Source organism: Littorina saxatilis, linkage group LG11, assembly GCF_037325665.1.
Source record: "Littorina saxatilis isolate snail1 linkage group LG11, US_GU_Lsax_2.0, whole genome shotgun sequence".
NCBI lineage: Eukaryota > Metazoa > Mollusca > Gastropoda > Littorinimorpha > Littorinidae > Littorina > Littorina saxatilis.
The window spans coordinates 36,094,276-36,105,906 of record NC_090255.1 but is presented as its reverse complement, the minus strand read 5'-3'; positions in this window follow the sequence as shown (position 1 = coordinate 36,105,906).

Here is an 11,631-nt window from a genome sequence, read left to right as displayed (position 1 = left end):
AAATAGAATACTTATATTTGTGAACTGTCTCACTTTCAATTGTATGAGTCGAGCTTCGGGTTGCAAATAAATCGCACATACCACACATCGCGCTTCTTCTGCGAACATAACTTCTTTGCTGGCGTTGAGTTTCGTTGTGCGCGCGCATCCGAGCGGGCAAGAGAAAATGAGGTGGCGAAGAGAAAGTGGTGGGCTTTGTTCTCTCTAAATCTAGCTACTGTTTGCAGACACTCCGCGGACTTATATTAAGCCTAGCGCAGAACCGCGCGAGGTGACATGCGACTCATTTCGTGGTGGAGGGGCATATTTGTGAGACAAATACTTTTCCAACTCAAGGAAAGTAATAAAAATCACACTCACTAAACCACCTTGAAGTGGAGTACACCAAAAACGAAATGAACAAACATCCAAAAAATTGAACATTGTACGAATTCCAACAATTGAAAGGCAGCAAGAGAGTGAGTGAGAGTTTCATTTTGAGTTTGACAGATTGACTAAATGTTGTAATTTTGCTTTACGCAACATTTTTCTTTTTCCTTTGAGCTTGACGGGAGGGACGGGATGAAGTCCACCCTTGGAATTCTAACTCAAACAATTGAAATTTATTTGTATTTTTGTCCAAAATATGATCTTGCAAGAACCTTGATGTTCTTGATCTGTGTCAAAAATACATGTTACCTATTATTGCGGGGATATAGCTCAGTTGGTAGCGCGCCAGGATTTGATTTTCAGTTGGCCGCTGTCAGCGTGAGTTCGATCCCATGTTCGGCGGAAATTTATTTCAGAGTCAATTTTGTGTGCAGACTCTTCTGTGTCCGAACCCACCCCCCGTGTACACTACATTGGGTGTGCACGTTAAAGATCCCACGATTGACAAAAGGGTCTTTCCTTGCAAAATTGCTTAGGCACAGTTAATAATTGTCTACCTATACCCGTGTGACTTGGAATAATAGGCCGTGAAAGGTAAATATGCGCCGAAATGGCTGCAATCTACTGGCCGTATAAAATTTCATCTCACACGGCATCACTGCAGAGCGCCTAGAACTGTACCCACGGAATATGCGCGATATAAGTCTCATTGATTGATTGATTAACATTTATTTTTAACATGGCTTCTTCTGTGGTTATTATCAAACCTGACGGTGTTGTATTTTTGGTTGTGCTTGACAGAAGCCGAACGATCAAACATCTTTGGTCAGGAACTCTTGGTCCTCCTCGGACAGACAAGAGCGGAGCAAATGTCGTTTGACAGCGTCGTCAAGGAGTACAGGCGTCACTACAAAAGACCTCTACGTCGTCAAGGAGTACAGGCGCCACTACAAAAGACCTCTACGTCGTCAAGGCGTACAGGCGCCACTACAAAAGACCTCTACGTCGTCAAGGCGTACAGGCGCCACTACAAAAGACCTCTACGTCAAGGAGTACAGGCGCCACTACAAAAGACCTCTTCGGTGTTCAGATTTCGGCTTCACGCGATTTAAGGCTCTTTCAACAACTTAAGACTTGTTAGCCTTTGGGCCTTTTACTATACTGCATGGTACATCTGTATCTGTAAGTAGTGCATGGTTGTATGTATGCTATCCACACCAGGACAAATGCAAATGGCTTTTATGCTCTATGGCGGGTCTTCGTGACAGTTGAGGCAGCACTGTCACGCTCTTATCTTTTAACCAAATTGGCTGAAATTTTGGTCCAGTTATCTTTGACGAATCCAGGACTTTGGTATTGCATTTCAGCTTGGAGGCTTTATAATTCATTTTTGATTTTGCTCATTAAAGTTGTCATTAATTTCAATTTTTTTAAACCGATTTTAAATTGATTGCATCGTATTTTTCATCAAAGTTTGAATCTGAAAATATATACATATGTCATGTTTACTCTTAAAATTTGATCACAAATAACACAAATAAATTAATTAGTGCTACGATTATAATTTATGAAATCGACCGAAAAAGTATTGCATCTTATTCTTTATCATTTACTGATTCCAAAAATATATAGATATAGGTTGTCGTTTAAGAAAAAAAGCTCAGAGTTAAAAACGAACAAACAAATACAGGAAAGCGTGCTTAGCGCAATATGCTATCGCCCTATTCTGGCTTGCCAATTTCACTTCATTTTTCACGAAATAAAAGAGCGACTTCATTCTCGACGAAGCTGTATTGTCTTAGTGAAAAAATTCAGTGCGTTTCAGTCCGCAAGTTCAACAGCTTGACTAATTGTAGTAGTTTTGCCTTACCCGACTTGTTTTGAGTCCATAGGAGTTCAAATAACAGCTGGTAATCATACCTGCAAAGTGTCCATGGCGAGGACCTCCTGGGGGTCCAGGTCTGTGCCGTTGGTCATTCTGTACCTATATGGCACAGCTCCTCCAGGGGCAACGGGAGGCCATCTGCAGCCTCGTTGAGGAGGGAGGTGAGCCGAGCTGCTGCATTGCCTGGGAGGCGCAGCACTCGGCCCACAGTCAACCTGAAGGCATAGAACAAAGAGACATCTCAGCGTTCTGCTCGAGTGTGTTAGGGAATCCTGGCTTCACACATCCTTTCTACGTGTCGGTCTAAAGGCATTTAACACAAGAAAATTTTCAACCACTAAGGGCAGACCCGTTTCTACCAAATATGCAAGACATTATCTTCCACCAATCAGCTATTGTTTGGTGAACAAATGTCCAAATCTCTCTTTGCAGTCAAAAATGAGATAAAAAAAGAAATCAAGACGCTTTTTTTGGACCGCTCTCTAAATAAAAAACAAATCGTCACCCAGTCAAAGATATGACCACCGCTCATTACTATAACACTGATTACTTAAGTGAGTCGCACATGAACAAAACGAGACAGATATTTGCAGAAAAAACTTGTTCATACCTCCACAATGTGAGCAAGGCTCTCATATAGGGCCTTGAACCTGGTGAAACCAAAATCACTGCATCGCAGATTTGTGTGGAACTGGCGCCTGTATAGCGTCCCGACACTGTCAAACGACAGTTGGTGTGCTGTCGTCTGCTCCAGTAGCTCCTGGCCAAACTGTTCTCTGCGTTCCGCTTCTGTCAAGCACAACCAACAATACAACACCGTCAGGTATAAGGATAACCACGGAAGCAGCCATGTTAAAAAATAAATGTTACATTAACAATAGGTAATTTGTATTTTTGTATAAGCTTTTCATTGAAGCAATGTTATTTATTTTTCACAAAAATATAGCTCAGCCATGATAATATTAGCTAGATGTAGAGAGAAGAACAAAGCCCACCTCATTTTCTCTTGCCCGCTCGGATGCGCGCGCACAACGAAACTAACGCCAGCAAAGAAGTTATGTTCGCAGAAGAAGCGTGATGTGCGATGTGTGTTATGTGCGATTTATTTCCAACCCGAAGCTCGACTCATACAAAGTATAACTGTTGAAAGTGAGACAGTTCACAAATATAAGTATTCTATTTATATCAGGGAAGAAATAGAACTCAAGTCGTGAAGTGGCACACACACGCACACACGCACACACACAAACTGCACGTACACACACAAACAGATGCAGTTGTTCTGCGCGAACTTAGAATCCGGTTTCATTCTAGAATGGACCGGGTCCAGGTTGGAATTCTAACCCTGCGCAAGTACAGGGGTACCATTCTAGAATGAAACCCTTGTTGCTGGTCCATTCTAGAATCGGCCGTGCGCAAGGTTGGAATTTGGGTCCAAGTTGGAATAGTCATTTCAGTTAGACTATCACACAGCCAAAGCCACAAATGTGGATTTTCTGTTTGTTTTTGTTTTTTGTGTGTTTGGTTGGGTTTTTTTGTTGGTTTTTTTACACTTTACTCAAAGACATCGTGAATTGGGATTGTGATGTTCTGAAAGTGATTACGATTTTGAGAGACACTCAGCACTGATCGCTACGAACGGAAATTTCCGGACTGACAGTGTTTTGCCGATCTCGCTTGTAACTTTTAATCTTATTCATATACATGAAGTTGGTCTTCTGAATTGTGAAGATATAATGTCAACTTTTTTTTAAACCTGTGACAACAGCTCTATAACTCACTCTGTCCTTCTGTTGGTCTGTCTGTCGGTTAGTCGGTCTGACTGTCTGTCTGTCTGTCAAAAAAATTGTCAAGAAACCGGACATTTCCGAGAGGGAGACAGCGCTGACATTGCAAGCGGCCGCAACCGGCTCTCATCACAAAAACAACTGCCCTGCAAACAATACCGCCCTGGTAGTCCCCCTTGCTATGGTCTGCCTTTGTTTATTGCGTACTCAGGAGTGTCAACTTTCTTGACATGACATTGACATCGCAAGATCGCCAAAGGATTTTTTTCAGGGGTAGACAAATCAGCCCCATTTTATCAAAGGGAAGGTGCAGGTGGAGATAATTCAAGGGAAGACAACTCTGTCTTACCTACAAACATTACGGCCCCCTTTATTCAAAGGTTTCATTCTAGAATGGCACCCCTGTACTTGCGCAGGGTTAGAATTCCAACCTGGACCCGGTCCATTCTAGAATGAAACCGGATTCTGAGTTCGCGCAGAACACACTCATACACTGAAGCCGGAAATAGTCAATGCACCTGCAAAAATATCACGACAAAAACTAAAAATAAACCAGGGGCTAAGTTAAGTAAACAGATAACAGCTTCGACGCGTGAGCACATAGTACTATCATGTCTCACCTCCAAAGTGTCCCTCATGGCCAGGACCTCCTGGGGATCCAGGTCTGTGCCGTAGGTCATTCTGTACCTACGGCACATCTCCTCCAGGGGCAACGGGGTGCCCTCTGCAGCCTCGTTGAAAAGGGAGGTGAGCCGAGCTGCTGCGTTGCCTGGGAGGCGCAGCACTCGGCTCACAGAGTCAACCTGAAAGCATAGAACAACGAGACATCTCAGGGTTCTGCTCGAGTGTTAGGGAATCCTGGCTTCACACATCCTTTCTACGTGTCCGTCTGAAGGCATTCAACACAAGAAAATTATCAACTACTAAGGGCAGACCCGTTTCTACCAAATATGCAAGACATTATCTTCCACCAATCAGCTATTGTTTGGTGAACAAATGTCCAAATCTCTCTTTGCAGTCAAATGAGATAAAAAAAAAAATAAAAAAAAAGAAAATACGACGCTTTTTTCGGACCGCCCTTTAAATAAAAAACAAATCGTCACCCAGTCAAAGATATGACCACCGCTCATTACTATAACACTGATTAATTAAGTGAGTCGCACGTGAACAAAACGAGACATATCTGCAGAAAAACTTGTTCATACCTCCACAATGTGCGACAGACTCTCGTACAGGGCCTAAAACCTGGTAAACCGAAATCAGAACAGCGCAGGTTTTTTTTGAAGTGGTGCCTGTACTGGGCGACGACATAGTCAAACGACAGTTCATGTCCTGTCGTCTGCTCCAGGAACACCAGTAGCTCTCTGGCCAAACGTTTCTCTGCGTTCCGCTTCTGTCAAGCACAACCAACAATACAACACCGTCAGGTATAATGATAACCACGGAAGCAGCCATGTTAAAAATAAATGTTACATTTACAATAATAGGTAATTTGTATTTTTGAGAAAAAATATATTTGACACAAATCAAGGAAATCAAGGTTCTTGCAAGATATGTGTAAAACGTCATATTTTGGTCAAAAATACAAATAACATATTTCAATTGTTAGTTAAAATTCCAAGGGTGGACTTCATCCCGTCCCTTTCGTCAAGCTGAAAGAAAAAAATGTTGCATAAGGCAAAATTACAACATTTAGTCAATCTGTCAAACTCAAAATGAAACTCACTCTTTCTCTTGCTGCCTTTCAATTGTTGGAAATCGTACAATGTTCTATTTTTTGGATATTTGTTCATTTCGTTTTTGGTGTACTCCACTTCAAGGTGGTTTAGTGTGTGATTTTTATTACTTTCCTTGAGTTGGAAAAGTATTTGTCTCAGAAATATGCCCCTCCACCACGAAATAAGTCGCATGTCACCTCGCGCGGTTCTGCGCTAGGCTTAATATAAGTCCGGGGAGTGTCTGGTAACAGTGTGTGTGTCACCTTAGTCACAGGCTTACAACTCAAACAGTTTTCGCTCTTTTCTAAACGGTTTTCACCACTGAATAGAGCATAAAAATCTCGTCATGAAAATGTAAAAATATGAAAATCATGCAAAGGTCAGGTGACATGCCACTCATTCCGTGGTGGAGGGTCACAAATGTTCTGAGAGTGGTTTTTGTTTGTTCTTTCAGATTTTCACCATAGCGATCAAGTACCAGTGTTAGGTACAAACAGTTGCATTGAATTAAAGAAATGAAAAGTCTGTTCGTTGGGTGAAACTTACCTGTATGTCAAGAGTTTGGGACATGAGACAGGACTTTGGATTCAAAATTATCGTTGGTTTGAAACCAGAAATTAATAGTTAAGAAATTAAGAAATCCGTAAGAAAAACTTTATCAGGAATTTCTGATTACCTGTTCTTAACTTATCTGCCATGAATGTTTGTGCATCTCGATAAAAAGTTTGAAAATAAATGAGTTTTATTCAGTGATGTCTCATTACCTGCTCAAAACTTGTCCACGTGATACTGGCGTATTGAGGCGCTGGACAGATGCACCACTTGCAGACATAGCAGTAGGAAGTACGCAGGTGCCTGAAAGTGTTGCATTGCCGTCTTGCCCTAAACCCGTTTCTCACAGCCCCACAAGGAGGCGGTGTTGAGTGTCGGTGGCTTCGCTTTATTTGGTGTTTAACGTCGTTTTCAACCACGAAGGTTATATCGCGACGAGGGAAAGGGGGGAGATGGGATAGGGGAAAAGGGGGGGAGATGGGATAGAGCCACTTGTTAATTGTTTCTTGTTCACAAAAGCACTTAATCAAAAAATTGCTCCAGGGGCTTGCAACGCAGTACAATATATGACCTTACTGGGAGAATGCAAGTTTCCAGTACAAAGGACTAAACATTTCTTACATACTGCTTGACTAAAATCTTTACAAACATTGACTATATTCTATACAAGAACCACTTAACAAGGGTAAAAGGAGAAACAGAATCCGTTAGTCGCCTCTTACGACATGCGGGGGGCAGAGAAATAAGGATGTGGAAAAGACTTTTGGTAAGTGAAATAAAGGTGATGGATCCAGTCAGGTAGAAATAAGATAACAAGAAAGGAATTGGAAAACAGCATGCAGGGCGAGTTTTCTTGGAAGGAAATATAGGTGAAAGGACTGGTAAGTCAGAAATAAGACAAAAGAAGAAGTAAAGGGGTTTCTTTACTTGCTTTATTTGGTGTTTAACGTCGTTTTCAAAAGTAAAGGGGTGGGGTAGCTCGGTGGAAACACTCCCGCCGCGTGAAGGCGACCCCATGGGAGCTGTCGGTGGCTGCGGCGCTGTTTCAACTCTGGGAAAACCAGTCACGCGGCGCAGTGTGGAACAGAAATCTGAAAACAAAATGTTGATATTAGGATCAGTAGGCCTATATTCGTTCAAGCGAATATTGGACGCATATGCACATTACCATCTCCTCTCGGTCAGCTTTCTTACTTGTCCCAGAAAGATAACGGCAAAATCTCCCGAATAACTCCCAATATTATTGTAGCGCTTGACATTTGCGGAGATACATTTAGTCTGAAGTTAATTTTACATGTCACGCAAGTGTATGCTGTATTCACTGGCGTGTACTTTTCTTCTGGAAGAAGGGGGGGGGGGGGGGGTTACGGAGTAAAGGAAGTCCCTAAAAATCCGGAAAACAAGGTCATTAAATGAAAGGGGCGATTCTTACAATCAGGTTGGGAGGGTCAGTCTTGAAAGGTGGTTTTCACTTTCTTTATTTGGTGTTTAACGTCGTTTTCAACCACGAAGGTTATATCGCGACGAGGGAAAGGGGGGAGATGGGATAGGGGAAAGGGGGGAGATGGGATAGAGCCACTTGTTAAGTGTTTCTTGTTCACAAAAGCACTAATCAAAACATTGCTCCAGGGGCTTGCAACGTAGTACAATATATGACCTTACTGGGAGAATGCAAGTTTCCAGCAGAGCACAAAGGACTAAACATTTCTTACATACTGCTTGACTAAAATCTTTACAAACATTGACTATATTCTATACAAGAACCACTTAACAAGGGTAATAAGTGAAGAATTTTATGGGTGAGAAAAGGAAAGTAAAAGGACTTTGGGGAGGCAGAAATAAAGAAACAAGAAAAAGATCCTAATTAGGTTCACGGCATCGAGAGTGATGCGACCTTCTCTCAGAAGTTAGTAGAGAAGGCTCCCCCTTCCACCACCCGGGGGACGCGCCTCTACGCCAATTAGGGGGCGCGAGGTGTGGTTTCCACTGTACAAACTACAAAACCAACGACGAGAGGACACAGACAAATAGATGTTTTCATATGGGTAATCTTGAATTTTAGTGTGTTAAATGCATGTAACAGAATGAACTCCGATGAACTGTACGAATGCATTTCGTGGTAATCTTGAACTTTAGCCGCGTTCACACAAACAGCATTTTGAACGATACAGACAGATCTCTTTAAACGTGAATTTCTTTGTCGTTCAAAAATGACGCAAACAGCACCAGAGAAACAATGGGATGGTCTGTGTTACACAGAAAAGCCAAGGAAATAAAATCAGTTTCGTCTTACCTCAGGTCCCTGTCGCCATTGGCTTGAACACGTGGCACAGGCGACGCTTCTGCATGAAAAAAATGATTTGATATGGAAGAAACTTGACTCGACGTGCTGCTTGGAGACCGAGAGAATGTTCGAGAATTAGCCGAGTCACTGACAGTCACAACTGTATACACGAATTCCGTACAGCGTTATTTAATCATACTGGACTTGTAATTTATCGCGCGCAGATCGAGTCGTCTCTGTCTACTAGAAGTTACCCGCCAGACTTGCAAACGACAAATGAAACGACTCAGGCTTTGAAACGAACGTGTTACGCATTATCCCGTGCTCCGCACGCTTTTCACGAGTTTCTCTGGCTGCAACTTTGTGCTGACTTCAGCGTCGAAAACAGACCTTCTATTACTGGCAAAAATCGTGAACGGAGTGCGGGGGGTTGGGTGGGGGTGCAGAAGGAGGAGGGGGGGGGGGGGGGGGGGCTGGGAAGGCTCTAAAGTAAAGAAAGTGCGTGGAGGAAAGAGTGACAGAGTGACAAGGAGACTCAAAAGTACATTTGTGTGAAAGGGAGATGTGCGATCATCGCTGGGACAATGAGTTAGCATGTGGTACCAACCAAAAAACCCCGCCCCCCGCACCCCTTCACCCCCCTTCCTCGAAAAACCCGTTTTTGGTATGATAATGATAGTGTACATATCAACCAGCACACAAACACTGACACACGCACAGAATCAATAAGCTTCGTTAATATCAAGTATTTAGAGTTCATGTTGCACCGCTGAACCACTGTGTGTGTGTGTGTGTGTGTGAGTATGTGTGTAAGTGTGTGTTTGTGTGTTTGCGTGCGTGAGTGTGCGTACGTGCGTGCTTGAGAGACTGACAGAGAAACATACATACCGGTAGAGCAGCGAACTGAGAGAGAGAGAGAGAGAGAGAGAGAGAGAGAGAGCCGAGAGAGAGAGCCGAGAGAGAGAGAACAAGAACAAGAACAAGAACAAGAACAAATCTTTAATTGTCTAAGGCCACAGCCCCTTACAATAGTGGTTAAAATAACAGCAATAGTATCTGCACAGTTATAAATTATAGTCACGCATAAAATTCAACAAATACACTAAAACCCTGATGACATGTCACTGAACCTCATTTATAAGGGTTCGTCTCTTCTGTAGCATGAAGAACACAAATCTGCTGAAGCTGTTCATCACATTTTCATCAATATTGCCACAGAAATACACAAGTTGTTGTTGCAGCGTCTTAGAGTTCGAGATTTTCAAATACTTTGCTCGAAGGTCTTGATAAAAAGGACATAAAAATACAACATGGTGTTCATCTTCTTTATCAGCTGTACAGAGAGGACAGTTTCTTGTCGTTTGGTTTGGTGCGTACCGAAACTTGTGAGCGTTGATTTCGGATACTCCTGCGCGGAAACGAGTAAGAGCAACTCTGTACTTAATATCTTCGATTAATTCAATGTATTTCTCTTTTTCCAAGCATGTTTTGTAACAATTATAAATGTCGAAACGTTCACTGCATTCTAAAAAGGAGAACCATTCTTGACAAAAACAATCTTGTAAACGTCTTTTTAACTCTTGTAAGAAACACTTCTCATTCCCAACCGTTCCGTACATCCACACAGCAGCAAAACCATTACAACATAAAAGACTCTGCACATGTGAGACCCAATTTGTGTGGCCCTTCGATGCCAAATTACATAAAGCTTTATATGCAATCTTGGAATATCTTGAATCAGGTTGCTTCTGCAGTGTAAACCAGTATTTCGCACATCTGACTGCAGAGTTAATATTCAGCGGATGTCTTCCCAATTCACCATACACAATGTTGTTTGGAGTTCGAATTGTCACTTTCAGAAACTTTTTACACGCAAACAGGTGGACCCTTTCCACAGAGTCATACTTTCCATATCCCCATAGCTCTGAACCATACAAGAGCATAGGGGCGATCCGTGCGTCAAACAGTTTGAAAAACACCTTTGCCGAATGGCAGCCAAGTCTGTTCAGTAATCTAACGATTTCGATCACTCCCTTTTTCGCCATGGTTGTCTTTGTTTCTACTGCAATGTTCCAGCTCAGTTGGGTGGAAAGGGTTACACCGAGATATTTAAACGAGTTCACAATCTCAAGACGATCCATTCCGTAGAACCACTTATATAGCTATTCTGATGAACACGTGGGGGAATTCGGGGGCTGTGATTGGATGGTCTCTTCCGATCATCAAAGCATAATGCGGCGGAAGTCGGCCATTTTACTCAATATCCAAAAGCATATTGAGAACAAGAAGGGCAAAGCCCATACGACTCACATGCTTTACACATTTTTCCTACCAAAATACATGTGACCTTAACCCAAGGTCAAGGTCATCCAAGGTCATGCAACACAAAGCTGTTAATTCAAGACATAGGAAGTACAATGGTGCTTATTGGCTCTTTCTACCATGAGATATGGTCACTTTTAGTGGTTCACTACCTTATTTTGGTCACATTTCATAAGGGTCAAAATGACCTTGACCTTGATCACATGTGACCGAATGTGTCTCATGATGAAAGCATAACATGTGCCCCACATAATTTTTAAGTTTGAAACAGTTATCTTCCATAGTTCAGGGTCAAGGTCACTTCAAAATATGTATACAATCCAACTTTGAAGAGCTCCTGTGACCTTGACCTTGAAGCAAGGTAAACCAAACTGGTATCAAAAGATGGGGCTTACTTTGCCCTATATATCATATATAGGTGAGGTATTGAATCTCAAAAACTTCAGAGAAAATGGGAAAAATATGAAAAATAGCTGTTTTTTAGGCAACATTTATGGCCCCTGCGACCTTGACCTTGAAGCAAGGTCAAGATGCTATGTATGTTTTTTGGGGCCTTGTCATCATACACCATCTTGCCAAATTTGGTACTGATAGACTGAATAGTGTCCAAGAAATATCCAACGTTAAAGTTTTCCGGACGGACGGACGGACGTCCGGACGGACGGACGGACGGACGACTCGGGTGAGTACATAGACTCACTTTTGCTTCGCATG